This window comes from Thermobia domestica, chromosome 17, assembly GCF_964235325.1.
Source record: "Thermobia domestica chromosome 17, izTheDome1.hap1.1, whole genome shotgun sequence".
NCBI classification, from domain to species: Eukaryota; Metazoa; Arthropoda; class Insecta; order Zygentoma; family Lepismatidae; genus Thermobia; species Thermobia domestica.
Window position 1 is genome coordinate 26,722,192 of NC_137470.1, and position 24,237 is coordinate 26,746,428.

The window sequence follows — 24,237 nt, forward strand, 5'->3', positions numbered from 1 at the left end:
ATGTTAATAAAAAAGTGATACCACAAATACGGCATACTGCAATTCCTAAACTCAATGTCTTAGACACCCTGTATTAACATCTTTCCCTCAACTCGATTAGGATTTAGGATTTTTAGATTTCTGGGCTCTCGGCATCTAAGGCCATTTAGCCCGTCATGTTTGAGGGAGCACACTACCCGGCTTTGGGAAGGAAGGAAGTATCTTATATAATACAAAAATTAGATCAACATTAAATCAGAAGTACAAGAATCATGAACAAGCGAAAAATCAATCCATGACGAGGTTAGGCAACAAATGCCACAAACCTATTAAACTATTTAATTTATATGAATAAATAAGATAGAGATAGAAAATATACAGATAAATGAGGTGAGATAAAGATAGAAGTGTAGGAAATGTGTATATATATATATATATTGATTCGCACTTAGTTTTCAGTGAATAGCTTACTTTATATGTCGTAAATTGTGATTTTTACTATGTACCTCGCGCCCAAACGTCTGGCGCCTAAACGGCTTTGCGCCCAAACATCCGGCGCCCAAACGGCAGCGCCGAAACGTCCGCGCCCAAACGTCCTGTCCCGCTTGTCACTACTTTCAATAAAGAATGTTTCGGGGATCTGTTACATACACATTCAAATTTTCGTTTTGTAGAAGAAATATTTCGTGAACTAACTTCGTACATATTCACATTTGTCAACACAATTACACTTGCAAAGTTCTTTCAGTTTTTATACTGAGTCAAGTATAAACAAAAAGAAAATGTCTTCAAGGGAGTACTTTAAATAAAATGCATGTCAGTTATTAGATTCCTAAAAGAATTATGAACTATTGAAATGCTCTTTTTTTCATTTCTTTCGCTTTGTATCTTACAACTGCTCATCGTATACGTAATTGCTCTTCAGCATCTACTATTTCACAAAATAAATGTTTCAATAATAATTGCTGCATATGATTTTTCTAAGAAATTGGAACGAGAAAGTTTCGTGCGGTAGCTTGTAGCTTTTATTTTATTTATTTATTTACTTTTTTTCAATCTGTCTGGATCTTTGAGCTTTTTCGTTTCTTCTTCTGTGGGTAGCTAAAAGAATATTCCACGGCTCCTTTATGAAATACAGCAGATTTTTCTGACTGTCGGCATATTTTGAACCAGTTCTCTGATTCATTTCTATTGCCCTGACTTTCAAGGTCAATGTGAACCATGTAATACGAGCAACAGTGCACTCTCTTATTCCTTTTTTTCTGATAGACGCTTTAAATCGGAAATTCCTATTTTTATCCACATCGTCTCTCAACCAAATAACAAATAAAATAAAAAGATGAAATGAAATCTTCCAATTTTACGTCCCACAGTTATGCCGGCTAGGCTAAACGAGACGATAATGAGAAGTGAAGGAAATGACGGATTAAAGAAAGTTGAAGATAACGGGAAAACCCCGAGGAAACCCACACACACGGTGTTTGTCCACCAGAAAATTCACTTGGCGTGGGCTGGGATCGAACCAGTGACCCCACGCACCAGAGATGAACGCTCTACCACTGGGCCACTGCGCCCTCCCCCCCGCAAAAAAAAAGAGAAAAAAAAAACGTTGTAACTCGACAGAAATTAGTATACTTTCTTAATACAACTATAGTTGCTTAGCGGATAAACGAATCATGTTGCCTAAAGACTTTGTCTTACACTTCCTTCTCTTATAAAAACAATCTAGCTCTATCATTTTTTTTTTTCTGAGAGTATTGATTTCTGCGGTACTTAAAAATTATTTTATCGTTTATTTGGGTGTAAATAAGATCAGTATTACATACACGTTATGTCTTGTACTATTGGCCACTCCCAACAACAAACCAGTGCACGGCTGTTTTGAAAGTAATACCTTCCAGCAAAAGTATACTCTGAGGAATAAGTTGGTCTTGTAGCGCATCAGTAGCGTACAGTGAGGGTAGCATCCACGAATAGAACATGTTGAAATATTATAGAACAACTAAGAAGTAACAGAGTACAGGAAAGTTGCATAGTAAACTACAAAACAAGATAGAGAAAAGAGCAGAGAATGGAGAAGTGTAGATTAGCGGGAGAATAAAGTAGTATAACGTACATTAGGTTGCCAAACAAGAAAATACTTATATTTATGAAATATGAACTCTTAGCTGGAATTCTTACTGCCTTACAATGTGTTTCTTAAAAGAACAGTTGCATTAATGGATGGAGATCGACTTTAGGAGGGCTGAGTATAATTACAGCGTGTGACATTGAATAAAACATGCTTTAAGTTTAAAACACAAGCCAACCAGTGGCGTACGGAATGGGGGCAGAGGGGCTGCCTATCCCAAAAGAGGTCCGACAATGTACTTTGGCATTTCGATGTTTGTAATATTTTATATATTTTTTATGTTTATATATTTTTTGTTTGTAATTTTTCTATATGTACACATAACAGCACTTGCCCCCCCCCCCAAACACACATCCTGGCTACGCTACTGAAGCCAACTTATGCTAGGTGGCCAGTAGAAAGCGCGAGTGCTATCTAACCAAGTTGGGGCTAGAGCGCCGCAGGGGAGCCCGAGCGGTAGCGAGTGGGTCCGTAGGGTGTAGACGCGTTAGTAACGGTGGGCATATGCGTTTACGAAGATTTACTTCCAATATCTATTTCTGCATGCGTGGAGATTCTATATCCTTGTATTATGTGTATTTTTAATTCATTTTTATATAGGGGAGGGGTAACATGGTACATTGTTGGTTGTCAAAATGTCATGTTAGTACTCTTTTATAATAAGATACCAATAATACATATAACACAAAGCTACACCAGCGTTGTTATTTATTACCGTGAGCAGCTGCCTCTAAAGCCCACTCATAAAGGAGGCTCTGACATGAACACATCTTCGACATTAATTAATTATGTTAACTTAATAGAATGAAATTGGGTGCCTGCGCCCAATTTTATTTACTTAATGCAGATGCGTTAATAATAGCGGCGGCATTTGTGTACAACTCGAGACTTACAAATAGAACTTACATCATAACAAATTTCGTCCAGATAACTTTTCTTCAGACTCAACTCATCGGATATTCTTCTTTGGCAATACTTGGAGAGGAAATCTCTAAATTGAGAATTGTTCTTCGTTTTTTGGTTGGTAAATAGTGCCTCGTCTGAGGACTAGAAATGGCCTTTTGCTTGATTCTTATGTGTGTATCCGTTTCATGTTGAGATATTTCAAACTTCTTTCCACATGCCACCTGAAATTAAGAAAGAAATGAACATTTATAGCAGTTATGTTGACAGCCACTTGTAGTGGACATTGTTGAGATCTTTAAGTACGAAGTTTCTACAAGAAATAGTCTAGTCTTTGCGCCAACATGTGTTTGTGTGTCGCATGTTGTTTGAACATTCCTGATGACCGAAGGATGAACAAGAAGAACGTTGCAGTCTCTATAGTAACCGAACAACTGAGTTTCGTTTCACAGTGTTAGGTAGATGGAACTTAGTATATAAAATCCTTATGAAAAATAAGTTGAGATTTGTCCCAGGGTCTTCGAAAATACTACCTCTAAAGGAGGGATATTACCGTAATATTTTAATTTTCTATTTTGTATTTATAAAATAGCGAAATTGAGAACATGGTTGTATCTTTGAAAATGTTATTATTATTATTTTTTTTTTTTTAATATAATGTGAGTTGACCTGTATATTTATCATTAGTTCTACACTTGGATTGAAATGCATATTCTAAGAGAAGAGAGGTAGATGTTCGCAAACAATAATGGCCGCGCCGTTTGAACTTATTTATTTATTTTTTTTATTTCATTTATTACCTATTACGTATTTTTCAAATATACAGATATATGACAGATATGAAATATACGATGGGGAGTCCGAAAATAGTAAGTTTCCCTCTCGTTTTCTCCAATAACCGAACAGCAATGGGAGAAAGAAGACAGTGGTTGCAGGCGCAACACACCCAGACACAAGTGAGTATCGTTCGCCCACGATTCGTCAGATGTCGCCGTCACAACGCTTCCGCAAAGTGGAGACGAGTCCCTCAGTCTGAGACAGATAGCTATGGAGAGAAGACGCGTTTCGACGTCGTAGTCAAGGGAGGAAGTGCGAGCGGTTGATCAGGCTATTCGGAACAAGCAGCCTGGCTTTCTCACATCTAGTGTTCTGTTGTTGGATGGCAATGCGAGACTACACTCAGCGACGGCAACGCAAAACCATATTGCAACTCTTGGGTGGGAGCGTCTTGTCCATCCGCCATATAGTCCTGATCTCGCACCCCGTCTCGGCGGTAGGCGCTTTGGAAGCAATACTGAAGCTACAGAAGCTGTTTGACGCTTCTTCCGTATGCGAAGCCCTGAATTTTTGCAGGAAAGGTTTTTGAAGCTTATACATCGGTATGACTAATGTCTCAATGTACGAGGTACTTATGTGAAAAAATAAAGATACGTCTGATCTTTAATGTTACACGCTACTTTTGGTCTTTCTTCCCCACCTCTGTCCACAGTCGCCTGGGGAAACTTATTTTCGGACTCCCCCTCGTAATGTAAACAATATATTTTCATATTGAAACAACACAGTAAAATTTGTTTTTCACGACCAACATAAACTAACTATTGTCTCAATAATTGACTTGTTACTAACGTAATTAAAATTTTCATCTTTGATGTGACAAATGGTGAGGTAACAAACATGAAGACAAAGAAAGGTAAAACACGACCTCACAATTATTTCATTAAGGTGGAACAACAAAGGACGTATGTTACTAATGATGTCTCAAATGAACTACAAATTAATGTTTTCAGAATAAAATTGCTTCCTTGCATCGCTAAAATCTCGCTTACAGCCACCATCCGTCATCCCAATTCCAAAACTGTATCTAAATAGATGGGCCAAGATCGACGCACGAGAAGCATCGAAAAAAAAAAAAAAATCCCTAGGCCAAATTCTGCACCTTTACGAGCTACATTAAATTATCCAAGCAGTCTTCCACCTTCGGAACAGTTTCTTAACTGTTCTTCGGTTGTTCGGTGTTGACCCTTATATTAGAGAAGAAACATTTCATCCAGCTCCCTTCCACGCGGCAACGTGCCAAGAACCGACGTCACATTGGACAGCAATAGCTATACGTCCATTATCTATTTATTTTTTTTAATTTTTATTTATTTATTTATTTATTTTATCACATAGTTAGCACTTGAGTTCAGTTGGTTTCTACCTTTCCATTTCGATTCAAATACGCATCCTAAGAGGGTGAAGGGGTTGAAATATACCTTGCATATATTTACCATGAACGTGTGCTTTCCGTGCTAAGAGCCCTAGTGGTCTAGTAGCTAGCGTGTGTACCTTTGATGCATGCGGTCCTGCGTTCGATTCCGACTGGGAGAGCAAAATAATATTAATTTGAAAATAATTTACTTTCATTAATCATCTGTCTTCCGTAGCTTAACAGGAATAAGTAAATGAAAATTAAATTTGAAAAGAAACATCTTACATCTAAAAATCTTGCATATTATGGTTTTATTTTTATCATGCTGAGTGCAAATAACTTGAAACAGGGTTGGCAAAAACCATGGTTTTTATTAAAAAAAAAAACAACAAAAAAACCGGTTTTTTGGATTAAACCAGGTTTTTATGGTTTAAATAATTTGCTCTACATATTCATATCATATATGGACAGAAATAAGTTTGTTTCGCTTTGATGTTATTATGCAACAACCGGGTTATGCTCGAGGGGGTCACATAAACTTAAAACGGAATAAAAACCGCTTCTCGAGTTACATCCGAGAGAAATTGTCCTCCATTTGAGCTCGGAACCAGCACTAATTGGCCACAAATGCGATACGTCTGCCGACTCACTCACGAAGGAATCCTGATAAAAAAAAAAAAAAAAAAAAAAAAAAAAACGTTGTGCTGATCTTAATATGCTTCTTAATATAACTGTCAAGACTAATTTCAGAAGGACAAAAAGATAAACAGTTGCACAAGTGAAACCATTATACAGAATTACATATGAACAATTACAAAGTACTACGGAGTACAGAAGAACTAATTTAGTTCAAGTTAGTTAACAACGACTTTTATTGGTCCAAATTAAAGAAATACACCGACTTAATCTGCATATCAATAAGAAAAGTGAATAAAGATACGAATTATTTGAGTCCACTTTGGCTCAGACTCATTTATACATAAATAAATACCAAAGATACTTATTTCACTAAATGCCTCTCGTGGGGTCTGTATGACACCCCCCCCCACACACACACACAAAAAGTACGGCATTTTCGATGTATTTTATCAATAGTAAACATTGAAACGAAACAATATTTAGAATTTTTCTTCGATTGCAATTACATAACAATAATAACAACTACAAAAAATCACAAAATAAACATTTATAAACTTATAAAAAAGTTGCTTTTGTAGTATAATCTTTTTGAGTAATGAATGGGGAATTTAGGTCTGAATATAATACGAATAATATACGGGAGTGAAACGTGATAACCCACAAATGTGTGTTCATCAAGATTTTACAAACACACACTTTTACGAACATTTTTTTGTTTTTTGGTTTAAACCAGTTGGTTTTTTTTAATTAAACCAGCCAACCCTGACTTGAAATCAAATATAACTTCTTACATCTTGACTCTGGAATTATTACTTAAATAATCAATATTTTTCTGACCAAAGCATGTACTTATTATTTAAGATTAAAATAAGTCGTAACAGTTTCAGTAACGTAACATCTATTAGTGTTGAATTAGTGCTGACGAAGCCGCACAGAAAGAAAATTAGTGCTCTTATCAGAAAGCCAAAAACACACGAACATTTTTAGCGGCGGTATCACCATCTTAATTTTATTTATACTCTTTAATAAGCCTAATCTTAGCAGTAACTTTTTACCCGATTTTCATAATAACTAAATGTGGTATTTTCACGCTCCTCCTCCTAAACTCTAGACTAATTAATCCGTTGTGAGAACTGCACAAATTACACTTTTATGCTAATTGATCAGCGGAATACTGCGACTAATTTTTGACGTATGTCTTTAAAATAGTTCTGGTGTCCGTAGGGCCAGAATCTCGCTCACCTCCTTGCAAAAGTCGGGATAATTTCTTAGGTTCAAAAACGGCAAAATTTTTTTCTTCTATACTCAATGATCAGCACTAATTTTTGATACGATATGGAAAATTGAGGAAACAATCGATTTTTAACACAGCAATTCCTCCGTAAGTGTAAATTCAATGTCACACAAAAAGTGAAAAAATAGATGAAGGACCGTGATTTAAAACAGGGATTTTCGGCAGACCGTACCCAAGCGTTAATCACTACACAGCCCAGTCCGCTTCCAGAACGATCATACGCACTCTCATTCTTGAAGTCGGCGTCAGAACTTTTTAACTTTATATGTAATACAATTTGCGTCGTAACCGCTTAACTGAGTACGGTTATGTACTTCTCACTCCTCCATTCAAATTCTGGGCCAATTTCTCTGTTGGGTAATAACAGCATAAATTTTGCTTTATGCTCATCAGTAAACACAAATTTAGCACAAACTTTATGAATGTGAATCATCCCAATCGTTTAAGATCAGGACACATCTTAAAATATGTCAAAACTTAGTGCCCAATTAGTGCTGAATACCTGCGCGCAGGGTTGGCAAAGACCATGTTTTTTATTGAAAAAACCAGGTTTTTTGGTTTAAACCCGGTTTTTTTGTTTAAACCAGTTTTTTTTTTTTAATTATTTGCTCTATGTAATTTATATCACATATGGACAGAAATAAGCTTGTTTCGCTTTGGTGTTAGTAGGCAACAACCGGGCTATGCTGGAAGGAGTCACATAAGCTTAAAGCGGAATCCAAACCGCTTCTCGGCTTACATCCAAGAGAAATTGGCTTCCATTTGAACTAGAAACTGGGACTAATTGTCCACAAATGCGATACGTCTGCCGACTCACTCACGAAGGACTCCTGATTAAAATACGTTGACTGATCTTTACATATTTGTTAATATAATCGTCAAGAGTCATTAGGACAGAAGGACAAAAAGATAAACAATTGCACAATTTCAAAGTACTGCAAAGCACAGAAGAACTAATTTAGTCCAAGTCAGTCACTACGACTTTTATTAGTCCAAGTTAAAGGAATATAACGACTTACTTTGCATATCAGTAAGAAAAGTGAATAAAGATACGAATTATTTGAGTCCACTTTGGCTCTGACCCATTTATACATAAATAGTTAGCAAAGATTCTTGTTATTTTCAATAATTGCCTCTCGTGGGGTTTGTATAACCCCCTCCCCAAAAAAGTACGGCATTTCGATGTATTTTATCAATAGTAAACATTATTAAAACGAAACAACGTTTAGAATTTTCCTTTGGTTCCATAACAATAATAATGAACTATAAAAAAAAATCACAAAAGAAACATCCATAAAGTTACATAAAAAAGGTTGCTTTTGTAATATAATCTCTTTGAGTAAAGAATGGGGAATTTAGGTGTGAATATAGTACGAATAATATATGGGAGTGAAACGTGATAACCCACAAATTTGTGTTCATCAAGATTTTACGAATAGTTACACTTTTACAAACATTTTTCGGTTTAAACCATTTTTTTTTTTTTTTTTTTTTTAAGAAACAGCTGGTTTAAACCATGATTTAAACTACCTTGGTTTAAACCAGCCAACCCTGCCTACGCGATCAAAAATGTGCTGTTATACAAGTCATAAAATCACGCGAAGATAGCCCCCTACTTCTAGTAATACAGTACTAATTTTGTAAACTATGCCAAAAATTAGTGGTGATGATACTGCATAGAAGGAACATCAGTGCTGTTTATCTCATCATAAAAATTAGATATTAATTATTTTATTTAATAATACTCTCATTAAAGATTTTCGTGTATTTTTGGCTTTCTGATAAGACAATTAATTTTCTTTTTATGCGGTATCATCAGGACTAATTTAACACTCATTTCATGTGCGAGTTTCATCTCAACTTAGCCCTACCCACAATCTTTTCTGTTTTGTGATGTTTGTGTAACAACACTTTTTTTTTTTTTTTTTTTTTTTTTTTAACAGTACAGATTGACAGCACTAATTGGGTACTAATTTTGGCATACATTTTAAAATCAGTGCGGATGTGGGTGGGGACAGGTTCACAGATATTTATTTTGTAGTTTAGAAGATCAATTGAGGAGCTTATCTTCAAAAGAGAACATTTACATTTTGCTCGACAGCAAAACCTCAAACATCGAGAGCGTCCTATATTGTGCTCTTCTTATATTTTCAAACCAGTTTCAAGTCTGGTAAGGAGTTTATACAACTCTGAAACAACATTGATGTGTCTTTTCTTTATATACTGCGGCAGAGTTCATCCCCCACAGGTTCAGAAACCATTGAAAAAATGTATTTTGGGAAGAAATGAAAACCCCTTTGCAAATAAGCTCTTCAATTATCAAAATATTTGCTTTGCAAAATCTAAAACTTGACACAGCAATTATTTTCTGAAATAAGCAGATAAGTTCCCGAGTTTTACTTTAAGTGAGTTTATCAATTGCTTTGCATCTCGATCTCTCGAAACACGACTTTCCCACTTAGTCTTCTGTTATGTCCTCGATAACTTGATAACTTTACCTTCTTCTCATCTATGGTCCTTCTTTCGTTCAAATCAGTTTATTCCATTTAAAGTATCAATATTATCCATTGTAAATTATTGTTGTTTGTGACGGATAATGTAACGCTTAACAATATTCTAAGATATACACATAATTGGATGCAAAAAGTAATTTTATTTCTTTTAAACAAGAACATTAATATAGTAAAAACTGCCTTCAACGGGACCCTTATTAAACAGAAATATTTCATAGTCCCATGAATTTAGAGGTAAGAAAAACGTGTTAAAATCCCTTGATTATGTAGGCTCCTTGATTGACCTGTTTTGCGGACAAAGGATATTAAAATAAGCTTTTTAACAGAAACTTTCAAGTTTCGAAATGCAACGTTTAGAAAATTTTTAGATTCTTTGTGAGAGATTAGGTGTACGAACTACATTATCTGTAAAGGTCTGCGTTCTCTTGTTACCTTGCATTTAACCTTTAGTCGGGACCGCGGTGGCTCAATGGTAGAGTGTTCACATCTGGTGCATGGGCTCCTGGGTTCGATCCTAGCTCGCGCCAAGTGATCTTTGTGGTGAACAAACACCGTGTGCGTTGGTTTTCTCGGGGTTCTCCCGTTTCCTCCCACTTTCTTCATTCCACCAGTTCATTCATTTCCCATCATCACCGTCTCCTTTAGCCTAGCCCTGCATAATAGTGGTACGTAAAAGTCAAAGATTTCATTAACCTTTAGTGAACCAAGCCCGGCCCTACATACCGCGCAAGTTTTTGAACGAAGTTCAATTTTCATCGAGTTATTTTCAAATATCAGTAACTCATTCTCTAGTTGGTCTAGAGACATGGAACAAGGAACACAGTATATACAATACATCAAAAGGGAGCCAAAAATAGAGGACGGAGTGCGGAAAGGGTATACCATCTATCCTTTGTCTCGGCTTTGGAAAATTTTTGTTTCATTAAGTTGTACATATAGTATTTAGTAGTAGAAATTAATACTGTAATTGAATACGGTACGTACATCATTTTATTTTATCTCAGTACGTCCATTTTTTTTTTTTTTTTTTTAATGCATAGATCTACCTTCTTTAATCAGAAACCTATCTTTAACGGAAATTTTTTAGAGTCCTATTCAATTTCACTAAGCAGATGTTACTATATGCTTATGCCAGAAGTGCTTATTTACTTCTCTCGGTATATTTATTCTTTATTTACAGATACTTGGCACATTCTAATATTTTTTATTTGTATGCATATACATATATTAACTCCAGGTTTGTTGTTTGAGCCCTAAAGAAGCCAAATGTATTCAAGAAGCTGTGGACGTTTGCGGAGATAAAAACATTAGAATCCAACTTGCGTTTGTCAATGCTCATTTCAGTTCAACTTCATTCATAACGAGGTTAGAAGAGTGGGGTTAGGGCTTCCTAGCGCATCTGAGTTCTTTTTAGTCAATAATGAAACAAATTCCACATAACCAGTTGGACAAACATTTGTTCGAAAAGCACAGTCAACAGTAGCGTAAAATTCTGGCCTAAAATGCTTGTCTGATGTAAATAAGATATTCCCGGGAACATTGAGGAGCGAATTTCCAGATTTATCGACAAGTAGCATTGCTTCTTTGATATACTGTCCCTTAACGAACTGTGACACGGAAAAAAAAACATTTCCTATGTACAGAAATGTTTTCACTGATAATCTTTTTTTTTTTTTTTTTTTTGTCCTACAAAATATTGTAAAATACATAGTTTCGTATCGTAACATGAATGCATCACACAGTTATACACCAAGTATGTGTACTTCAAGCAATACAACATTTTTTTCTTTGAAATGTAAAAAAAAAAAAAAAAAAAAAAAAAAAAAAAAAAAAAATCTCACTTCAACTTTAGATTGTGATTGGTGCATAGTCACCCTTCTAGCGTATATTTGCATATTTCCAGTGTATGTTTTCGTGATTTTTAGCGCATACTTGGCTGTTTTTTTCTTTCTTTTTAAGTGCATATCGATTCGAGGTCTAATAATAACGTCAAGTAAGACGGATGAGACAATGCATATAAAGAGTACCTTAGCAACGAATAACATACGAAGAAATCCATTCCCCTGACTTCCCCTGACCTTTGACAGGAAATTCCCTGACTTTTATGACAGGTGTGAGATGACGTTGATATATAAATAAGGAATAAATAAAGGTGAATATTTATATATGAGAACATTTATTCTATAAAGACAAATAGTAATCAACTGCTCATACCTACGTTCCAGTTACCTCCCATAAATAGGTATTATAATGGTTGGCTAAACTGAAATTGGTGTACAATTAATGTCAGAAAAATATATTTTATAAAACTTCCTTGACTTTCCATGATTTCCAGTCTTTTCCCATGAGCTTCCCTGACCTGCATCATTTTCCCTGACTTTCCTGATTTCCTTGATCAGTGGAAACGTTGATGAAGCACTTCCAGCAAGTAGGAGCATGAGATTGAAAATTTGACATCTTTCAAAAGATTTTATTCCGAAAAATGAATTAGCTAAGTAACACACCCAATCACATACACGGTTTTCCATGGGCGTGAAGATCATAATCTCGTTATCAGTTTGATATCACAAACCATTAGACAATGGGTATGCATAGATATTGTCCCATAAAAATTTACCTAAAGCGATAACTCCTCCTCCTCCTTTTTTTTATGTTGTTTCTTTGCGCCAATAATATTACGGCATAGATTTTGGTAGTTGTAATTACAAGTTTTCGCATTTTGTAATTTTAAGCAGTGTCGGTTTCATACTTCCGAAACAATTTCAAATATGGAATTGCTGTAAAAGACACTATGATTTTTTTTTTTTAATTTTATTTTTGGCTATTGGAAACTATAGAAGTCCTGGATGTGTTACTTACCTAAGGTGTTTTCCGGAATAATGCTTTAAAAAAAAAAATCAAATTTTCAATTTTATATAACTTTTTCCTACTGATTTTAAATAAGGTACGTCATAGCATGATTATAGTATGTAACAAGAAAGTATTATGTATATGCAATGCCTAAACCGTCTCACTTGCGTTATTACTGTCCTAGAGGTCTCCGAAATTTGGATGTTCTTGATACTCTAGCGCAGCGTTTCCCAACCGGTGTGCCGCGGGAAAATCGAAACAAAATTATTAATTCTATAGCAACCAATTTGCAAGAAATAAAAAAATGTATATTTTTGTATTTCACATTACTATGAATTTCTACCATGGAAAAAATTACTGTAATTGTAATATATTATTCTGTGTAGCATACTGTGTAGCATCCAGTATTTCACCTCGTACACATTTCCACAGTTAGCTGTTATGTTACGCTTCAATTGAGAGTCATACTAACACCGAGAAATGAAGCACTTGTACGATACGCGTCAAGTGAACGTTCGTAGAACACTCATTGGCACGTGAATGACAGAACAACACTTTGTTCAACAGGTGTGTTTTGACTTCGACACATCGCAAGCTGTGTGACTGCAATAATATGCACCGGTTTTGGTTAAAACAGCGAAGATAAAAGTACTAGGACATTTGTTTGTTCGTTCGTTATTTAGTGATCTTCGTTCTTAGGGAAAGGTTGGGTACAGTTTTCGAAAAAGAAAGCGAATTTTTAAAAATCTGAGTCATATATTTCATTGCAATTGTTTTCTACTTTAAAATTGGAATAAAAAAACAAGCATAATGAATTGGCATATGGGAAAACCAGTTTCGAGCTTTCATCTCTGTGAGAAGGAGATCAGTAATCACAGAAGAAAATTACCATGGTATTTTATATTTGCAAATAATAATAATACCTATGGGTGTGCCGCGAGAATTCAAGTTACACCCGTAGTGTGCCGCAAGTTGAAAAAGGTTGGGAAACGCTGCTCTAGCGTCTTTAGTTTGCAAAGCTCAATAAGAAAAAAAAAGAAATCTTTGATTTTAACGGCCCACAATTATTGCCGTTAGAGTAAGGGAGACGATGATTAAAGCATGTGAATGATGCTGGAAGAATTGGTGGAATGAGAAAGTGGGAGGAAAAGGGAGTACCCTGACAAAACCCACGGATACGATATTGTCCGCCACAAACTTACTTGGCCGGGAATCGACCCAGGGACCCTACGCACCAGAGGTAAGCGCTCTACCACTAAGCCACCGTGCGCCCAACGCTGAATAACAAATGTAGAATTAAAAGTTTTAGTTTTTCGTGTAGATTGGAATATAAGTAAGAATGAGATGTAGTGTTATTTGAAAAAAAGTAAATAAATAAACCTTACGTTACGTAGGCAACACTTATCTGATGGTACTGAAGAGCATGTCAAATTCCCTGTCGATGCTTGCATTCGACAAAATTTTAGTTTATCTTTTAACTCACAATGGTTGATACGTATACTAGTTCAAGGTTATCCTCAGATTTTGTGACCTCAATTTAACATTCTCCGCCGTCATAGGAAAGATGAAATTTTGCAAAGCGACCTATGTCGAATGAGAATACAATTTGCTATTGTTACTTTTATATATTTCTGTGTTTTTATTACGTTATTAATACTGCTCTCTGCTAATTATATTTCCTATCTCGTCATGGAACCAAAAATTAAAACATTATAACATGAAGGGGATCTTTGTAAATTACTTTTCAGGTTGTGAAAGTACGATTGATTTCGAGACGTGGTACAATGTAAAATATCTTACAAGTAAAAACATGGTTGCTGCGCATCTCAAGATACGAAATTCCCTGAATTTTCCAGGTTTTCCAGGTCCAATGCGTAAAATTTCCAGGTAACGTTACTACATGAGAAAAATGTTATATATAATTCTCGAGCATTTTAATTATACAGAAAGGACATAATTTTACACCAAATGCCTAAAATAATATTTTCAGTGAACACACTTTGATGTGAAAAGATTCACGTAATGAAAGAAGCAACTTACTTTTTTTCCTTCTTCCAACGGTTTTCTTGGCGACCATATAATTATTTAATACAAAATATTTTTTTTTGAAAAGTTTTAGTTTTATGATTTTACTAGGCATTACTCGAGTAGACGGTTCTACCAAATTTTGATTCATTTTTTACATTTACAGGTTAGCTTAGAGATTTGTATTCCTTTTAGCAAAGCATGCACTAAATGAGGAGTTCCATCACTACTTGCAGATTGACTTCAAGAGGGCTCAGTATAAAAATAGTGTGGGCGTACGGCATGAAAAGCAGTGCATAAAACACGAACCAACTTGTGCTAGGTGGCCGCTAAAAAGCACGAATGCTATCTAACCGAGTGAGGGTAGAAGCACCCGAGCGGCACCGAGAGGGTGCGTCCGTAGGGAGCAAGTGCGTCAGCCACGTAGGGTAAACACAAACGAGAATAGTGGAAGAAACATTCAATACTTTCACTATCACTCAAAATTCATTACAATATGCTGGGCAATGACAATAATTACATATAATCACACTCTTTTTCCTTCACGAAAAATGTTTCAAATCGTTTTTTACTTATGAATCTTATATTTGTTACAAGCGTCTGTTCGAATGAACCCTTTTACTGTCACACTTAAAATTTTGTACTGCACTATACGTGTCACTAAGGGACTGCACCTCTTCATATGTCTACTAGCAGTTCTCTCCAGCATACATGAAACTGTATAACACCAATAAAACATACACAAACAAACACACACAAAAAAAAATGTATGTTTAAGATTTTTGTAATGTGTGAATATGGTCTTCAACATGGGCGGCGATTAGGGGGGCAAAGGGGGGCAGTTGCCCCCCACTTTTTTGAAGTGACCCATTAATGTATATATATCTAGTTTCATTTGGAAATGTAAAATTATTGTATGTATTACTTGTTCATAGAAAAAATTATGCCATATAATATTTGCTGTTGCGTGAGTATGTATTGGTTGTCTTCCCGTGGAGTTAAGAAAGCTACAAGAATTGCGTTGTGATTGCCACGGAAAATGGCTGAAAAATTAATCTATTGGAGCGCAATTCCAGTGTATTTTCATTTCTTCTTACAGTGTTATTCGGCTCAATATATTAGTCAGCCGCTTTGAAACTAATTGAGAGAACATTTCACAAAAGAAAAAAAAAAGTCTTTCATAAAGTTATTCTTTAATTGAACAAAAATTGACAGTTTCTAATTTTTTTTCCTTCTTTCTAATATTAAGGAATATTGATTAAAAAGAGAGTAATAAGAAACAACTTGTACCTTTTCCACTGTTTTGCAGTGTAATATACGAGTGAAGTGATGCGTTTAGGGGTGTACGAGGGTATATACAATTAAATTTAGTGAACTCAACATAATTCTAGGTATTAGGATTATTTTGTATAACTGGAGTGTGGAGTGATTCTAAGTACTGTTGAGTTTAAATGTATTCCTAGAAAGTGAAAACTGCACCTAATGGCAACGAACATATTTCGGAAGGGCCTTGGTGGCTCGGTAGAGCATTCATCTCTGGTGAGCGAGGTCCTTGGTTCGATCCCCGCTCAAGCCAAGTGAATTTTGTGGTGGACAATCACCGTATGCGTGGGTTTTCTCGGGGTTCTTCCGTTTCCTCCCAGTTTCTTCCCTCCACTATTTCATTCACTTTTCATCATCACCATCTTCATTAGCCTAGCCGGTTTAACAGTGAAACGTAAAACTGAAAGATTTTAATTTCATTTTAACATGTTTTGGGAAGCTGCAAAAGTATTTCTTTAAATTTTGTACATGTGCTTATAGTATTTACTGTCTTTCTAAGAGTAATAACATACATTTAGAAGCATGTGTGGAATTAAAAATAAAAGATGTTAATTAATCCCTAGTTTCAATATAACTTTTTTTCAAAACAAGCCTCATTATTTATTACTATGTGATTAATATTATCCTTTCTATTTATTTGTTTTGCAAATTTGTTATTAAATAACTACCGGTAATCTGATCACACAATTTTTCAGACAGAATTTCAAGATATTCATAAGCAAGGAATCATATCTCTTCTTACACCTTCGTTGTTTAAGAGTACCAAGGGTTATACGGTTGCTCTTGTCAATTGACTTAATAAAATATAAAATACGATGTACGGTATTTTAACTGAAAAAGATAGTATCCTATTAGTTATACAACCTTTCGTTAAACAAAGTGTTAGAAACAACCAATAAAACTAACACTGATATACAAATATTCATATCATGTCTTGCACCCCCCCCCCCCACTTTTAACGTCCAACCGCTGCCACTGGTCTTCAAATACCAGTGCTTCTTTATCCGTTTCAGCAACCACTTTCCTCTTCTTTTCTTCCAAATTCTTCATTAGTTCACTTCTTCGTTTCTCCGCCACGATAATTTCCTCATGTTCGTGTCCCTCCTGTTTGTCTCTGCTCACGGTTTTCGCGACATCTCGCTCGGATATTTCTCACATAATAGATCGTATCCTCTGTAATTTCTACCTTCTCAACATTACCAGTATTCTTTATTCTTTCCCATACCAGTCACTGTGATTCTTGAGATAAATTTCCAATTAAGCATTTTTTATTTACTGAAGAACTTCTTTCTACGGCAGCATTACCATGCGAAAGTACGAAAATCTTTTTAAGGAATGACATGAGTTCTGATTCAGAAGATACAATAACACTTTTCCAGAATGTGTTAAGTTGGATTGCCCTTGAGTACGGTAGTTATTCGTTTCTTTCTACTGGATCAGCGAACATTCTAGAAATCCACTTGTTTTCAACAAACATCTCAAGGCAAGAACAAAGTCGTTTCATAGCAATTTCTGGGTTTCTACATATTACATTAGCAGGGCTTGAAAAATCTTGCTTGTAAGTACTAGCCAATCAAGTAATCTACTAGCCAGACCATTTTGCAGTCACAGCGTTTATACTCGCCAAATGTAAAAAAGTACTTGTCACTGGTAAGCAGGCGAGTGGATTTATCAAGCAATATAGGCCTACATGGGGATCACAAAACGACAGATTTCTGTTGAACTGAAATTTCAAAACAGTCGTTTCAAATTAGTTTGTGCAAAATGACTGCAGACATTTACGAAGTTAACACTTTTTGCACTAACCAAGTTCTTCGAATCTGTTATATTAATCTTAGCGACATTTGTAGTTTTAAACAGTACATCATGTTTAACAAATCTATTCATTGCAGATGTCATTATTTGATAATTCTGAAAAAAAGAAAGGAATCATGAGGTGTTCGGCCTGAAATGCTCTTAAAAATGGTTCAACTTCACAAACAAGCAGTTTTAAAAACGCTAATTTTGGACGAATCATTTTATATATATACTAGTCTTTGGGTAGCTAGGAGCTCCACCCCCAGCCCCCCGAGTTTACTCGGCCTACGGTCTCGCATTCCTTATCTATCGGCCTTTGCATCAACAGTGAATTTCGTGAACTTGCTCTTCATATTTCCTGAATTTGCCCATCCGGGGGCTTCGCACCCACACACTGTCTTTGCTCGGCCTTCAGCCTCGCATCTCTTGAACCCACAATTCTATCATTTCTTTTCCTATGCCAACTATTTAAAAGATAAGATTTTGAATCCCAAGAAAACGCCCATTTAAACAGCATGGAAATTTCTCCATACCCCTTCAGATCCCTAAAAAATTAAAAATATTGACTTGTAGGAACTTTCCTTTCGGTTAGTCCTGGAAAGGTAGAGCCATGCCAAATTTCATCATTCTAATCCTGCTGGAAGTACCTAAACATTTTGGGGTGTAGAAGACGTTCCATATAAATAACATGGGGAAGATTTTTCAGTTCCCCATAAAACCACTCTACGTTTGGAAATTTTTATTTATGATGATTCACTTAGGTGAGGCTAACGAAAACGTACACGCATACCGAATTTCAAGTTTATATTCCAATTCTAAGTACCTAAAACATGAGATTATAAGTCCAAAAAAAAGCCCATTTAAATAACATAGGGAAATTCCTCATTCCCTCTTTATACCCCCAAAAATTTAAAATATTCACTTTTGGCAATTTTGTTGTGGGTTAGTTCCGGAAAGCTACAATCGTGACAAATTTAATAATTGCAGCCCTACAGGAAGTGCTCAATAATTTATGTCAGCTCATGTAGTTTTATATATATGAACAAAAACACCAGAGGTGCAAAAAGTGCAGCCAAGTTCGTCAGCCTCAAAAAGTATTGAGATGAGGATGGATGAGCCAAGTTCCTTGGTCACTGCATCTGAAACGAACACTGGAGCTTGGCGCGAGGTGTCTAACATATTCAAATACATTAAGATGTCAGTTCCTAGTTTCACGGCCGGGACATTTCAGCCCCAAGGCTAGTGGTGACCCCCAAATCCACCACGCTCACAAACACCATCCCTAAGGCTCGTTAACATCATTTACCTTGACACTTCGTAAAGGAATATAAGGTTTCCTTGTCTGGGTTTCGAACCATCAAATCTTACTGCAGTATACTGTATATGTGCATTAGCGTCTTAGCAAAGTTGATATTCCTAAGGTTGGTGGTGGTCCCAAACTCACAACGCCCACCACCACTTTCCCTAAGGTTCCTTAACATCATTTTCCTTGACACCTCGCGCCAAGTTCCAGTGTTCGTTTCAGATGCAGCGGCCAAGGAACTTGGCTCATCCATCCTCATCTCAACACTTTTTGAGGCTGACGAACTTGGCTGCACTTTTTGCACCTCTGGTGTTTTTGTTCATATTTCATTTCTTTTTTTAGTTCAACGTGTCAATGTCATATATTGGGATTCTCAATTGTGATATATTGCTGGATTTAAATTTAAAATTGTACATTTTTAAAGGAGTCATAATGTGTCACACATAACATTAGTTCCCAAGGGCTATCCCACTGGGAATCGAACCCAAGACCCTGTACAAGAAAGGCGCACATGCTAGCCACTAGAACAGCGGGAAGGATTTATTCTATTAATATCCGTCAGAACGTTATGTCCAAACGTGATTCTAATTCTTTTCCCCGAACTACAAAATCACGATCGCTAACATCTCATTTTTCATTACCTAAATACGAAGAGGATCAACAGGGCCCAAAACCCTGGATGCTGAATCCTCGCTGCTACATCACTAGACATAGCTGGTGTTACAATATACTTAGTTGTTCTCTACTTTTCCACACTACGAAATTACTGAGTTGATTACATGACGCGCAGTTTCATACTGTCTCGTTTTTTTTTTTTTTTTTTTTACAATGATATACGCCTTTCAAATAGCTAGTACAGTAGAGCGTCGATTATCCGAACGTCGGTCAACCGAACGACCGCTTAACCGAACTGTGTACTCGCCCGCACCAGTTACTCTCCCACCCTACCGTCCATCATCCCCCTCACTCCCAAACCAAATTTCCCACAGTAGTCGCCGCACTGAGCCACCGCTGGGGGACCATTGCTTCTAATGGGGCCTTCATAAGGCGCTGCTGACCGGCCACGCCGCCAGCCGCTGTGTTTCAACATGTACAGTTCGATTATCCGAACAAACCAGTTTTCCGAACACCCATGTCCCCCAATTACTTCGGATAATCGACGCTCTACTGTAATCTTAATTATATTTGCCATCAACATATCCTAATTGTATATAAAACTACATAAACTGACATAAATTAAAGGGCTGCTTCCGGTTGACGTGGAAAGTTGAAATGATGAAGGGGGACGAAGAATTTTTCCCATGCTATTTAAATGGGTCTTTTTTTGGACCTATAATCTCATGTTCTAGGAACTTGGAATTGGAATAAAAAATTGAAATTCGATATGCTTGTACGTGTTTTGTTAGTATTACCTAAGTAAATCAGTAAAAATAAACAATTCCAACTTTAGAGTGGTTTTATGGGGAACTGAAAAATCTTTCCCATGGTATTTATATGGGACACCTTTTACACCGCAAAATTATAGGGCACTTCCTGTAGGGCTACAATGATTAAATTTGACATGATTGTAGCTTTTCAGAACTAACCGACCGAAAAATTGTCAAAAGTGAATATTTTAATTTTTAGAGAGTCTAAAGAAATTCCCCATGCTATTTAAATAAGCCTTTTTTGGACTTGTAATATCATATTTTAGGTACTTGGAATTGGAATACAAACGTGAAATTCGGTATGCTTGAACGTTTTCGTTAGTATTACCTAAGTAAGTCAGTAAAAATAAAAAATTCCAACTGTAGAGTGGTTTTATGGGGAACAGAAAAACCTTTCGTGCGTTATTTATATTGGACGTCTTCTACACCCCAAAATGTTTAGGCACTTCCGGCAGGATCAGAATGATGACATTTGGCACGATTGTAGCCTCCCGGGAATAACCTACAGGAAAATTGCTAAAAGTAAATATTTTTAATTTTTAAGGAGTCTAAAGGGAGATGAAGAAATCCCCATGTTATTTAAATAGGCGTTTTCCTGGAATACAAAATCTTATCTTTTAGATAGTTGAAATAGGAAAAGAAACTTGAAATTCGGGGATTGTGAGCTTAAGAGATGTGAGGAAGTAGGCCGAGCAAAGGGTGTGTGTGTGGGGGCGAACCCCTAGGATGGCAAATTCAAGAAATACGAAGAGCAAAGGTACGAAATTTACTGTTGATGAAAAGGCTGATACGTAAGAGATTCACACACTGTTCACAGATAGAGACACGAAGCATCAAGAACATTTTTACATAACGATTGTGGTAACTATAATATAACTCTGGTACCAATATATTTACGAAATCGGTTACATTTTGTTGCTACTCTCACATAATCTCGAAAAATTGGATTTCTTTTTTCTTCCAAAAATTCATTAATTTCAAATCTTCTCACCTCAACTATATCTTACTTATCCAATTAATTTCAATATCTATTTAATACCAATGACTGCAATAAAGGAAAAATCTTCACCGAGAAAAAAAAAAAAAAATATTGGTTTTCCTTGTCTGGGTTTCCAACCACGAAATTTACGGCAGTATATACGTGTCTTAGCCCACGTTTTTAAAAGTTAACTGATTCACAGAACGTGCCTCATTAACTTGCTTAACTACTTATTAATAGCTTTCACTTATTTTACTCGCACACTGAGAAAAAATGTATGTGGCGTACGTAAAAACATTGCTTACATGTGTAAATCCTGTAGTTTTTGTACCTAACGTATACTAAACGTATAACTGAAAAAGTATATTTTAATATACTTTCCGTATAAGTTTTCCGAATAAACGTACTTTCCGCACGAACGAAAGAACTGTATGGAGGCGGTCATGATCTCACATACAGATGGCCGTATGTAACTTATAGCTGACGTACGTAATGTACGGAAGACTGTTAGATGTCAGACATCCTGCAACGACATTGTGTAATATCTAAGCGGGAAAGAGGGCAGTACGTATATAGCATATGGATAACGTATGTTAAGTATTGATTTCTGTAGTACACATAAGGATCCCGTATATTTGTACACTATACCGCTGTCCGAATAACGGATTTTTCTCAGTGACCTTAGCTCGTTTTTCTATTAAGCTAGAACTACAGGGACACGAACACAGAAATATCGAGGAGAGTTAAGATTCCAAAGGCTCTTCCACCGGGAATTGAACCAATTACCACATACACCAAAAACGCACGTGGTAGCCAATAGACCAGCGAGGATGGCACCAACTCGACTACTCGGACGATTGACAACATTATCACTATACACATGATATGTTCAAGAACGGAATCGTTCCCGACTTCTGATTGTAAGGATTTTTTTTTTTTTTTTTTTTTTTGCCAATGAAAAATTTTCCATAGCAAACTCCTCAAATTTCATTCTCAAGCCGTTATAGGGTACCTTTATGGAGAGTTTCGCATCTTTATCTCACTAAGAAGTACCTAATGGTTATGAACAGTTTTTCGCCCATAGAAAATTCCATAGCACGTTCCTTACATTTCCCATGAAAAATGATCCATGAAAAATTTACCATAGCACATTCCTTACATTACTGTCCTTTTTCACAATCAAGTCATTATAGCACAGCTTCACGTCACAGCTTCACGTCATTATCTCATTGGGAACTAGCAAATCAATGTGATAAGTGAGTAAATGAAAAGTTTTCTGCTTTGCTAAGGACAGTTTTTCGCTCTTGAAAAATTCCCCATAGCACATTCCTCACATTTCGGAATTTGTTCACACTTAAGCCATTATAAGATACTTTTATGAAGAGTTTCACGTTTCTGTCTCATTGGGAAGTACCTAATCAACTTGATGACAGCGAGCGAAGCGATTTTTTTTCCTGGCTAAGGACAATTTCTCGCCCATAAAAAATCCCCATAGCACATTAATCATATTTCGGACTTTTTTCTGTACACGAGTCATTATAGGGTGCTTCTACGCAAAGTTTCACATCTATATCTCATTGGGAAGTACAGATGGTAACAAGAAAAATGGAAACACCTGAACGAAATTGCAAATTACCAGATTAATATGGTGTCGGGCCACCTTTCGCCTTCAGAACAGCCTTGATGCGACGTGGGATGGAGGCATAGAGGTCGTGAATAGTAGCAAGTGGAATTTTACACCATTCCTCGTGCAGGGCATCGGCCAGTTCTGTGAGAGAGGATGGAGGTGGAAATCGTCGCCGGAGTCGTGTTTCCAAGACGGACCACAAATGTTCAATTATGTTGAGACCTGGGGATTGGATGGGCCAGGGAAGGTGTTGAACTTCATCCCGGTGTTCCTCAAAACACGCTGCAACAACGCCAGCTGTGTGAATGGGTGCATTATCATCCTGGAAGATGGCATCATTGTCCGGGAACAACATCCGGACCATAGGATGCAAGTGGTCTAAAATGGGGACATAATCGTTGGCAGTGATTCATGCGCTAAGTGTGACCACAGGATCCAATAAAAACCATGATATGGCGGCCCACAGCATCACCGAGCCGCCGCCATGTTTCACAGTTGGGCGGAGACACTGCAGATCATAGCCTTCTCTGGGCGTTCTCCATACATAAACACGGCCCGTGGTTGGGAATAGGGTGAAGGATGACTCATCCGACCATATCACACGTTTCCAGTCCTCAACGGTCCAAGTTGCATGGTCGCGGCACCATTTGCGGCGTGCGAAAGCGTTATGGTCCCTGATGAGCGGTTTGGCCCGTGCAACACGACCCCGTAAGTTCATGTCATGTAATTCGCGGCGGACTGTGATTGTCGAAACAGGGTGGGGGAGGTGTTGATTGAGTTCCTTCGTCAATTGCTCCGAAGTGGCACGACGGTTCTGCGTGACAATGCGCTTTAATACCCGGCGTGACCTGTCACTCATGATTTTCTTCCGCCCACTGTTCCGCTTCCCCGATGTGGTTTTCCCGTGTGTTGTGTGGGCCGTCATCACCTTCGACACTGTCCCACGCGACACACCTAACACAGTAGCCACTGCCGTCACACTCACTCCACATAACCACGCACCAACAATTTGCCCTCTTTGAAAATCTGAGAGGTCTCCAATTTTACACTACCTCCGTCTGCTGCAGCCACTGGACACTGCTGTTTCACTGCGCCTGACGTAGTATGGAGACCGACCTAACCCACCACCACCAGCGGTCCGGCGCTGCGGACGCCACGACACCACTGCCAACCCATACATCTGACGTGTTGCCAACTACAGGTGTTTCCATTTTTCTGATCACCATCTGTATCTGAACCGATTTGTTTGACTAAGG

The 24,237-nt window shown here is 36.9% G+C and overlaps 1 protein-coding gene across 5 annotated transcripts in view; it reads right to left on the reverse strand.

Annotated features, from left to right (window-relative positions):
• LOC145674561 (uncharacterized) overlaps positions 1 to 24,237 on the reverse strand; it is a 260,984-nt gene that overhangs the window by 224,421 nt on the left and 12,326 nt on the right. For all 5 annotated transcript variants that reach the window (XR_014128978.1, XR_014128979.1, XM_081744741.1 and 2 more), the window contains exon 2: positions 3,017 to 3,237. The gene's annotated coding sequence lies outside the window, so the exon portion shown is untranslated. The remainder of the gene's footprint in view (positions 1 to 3,016; positions 3,238 to 24,237) is intronic.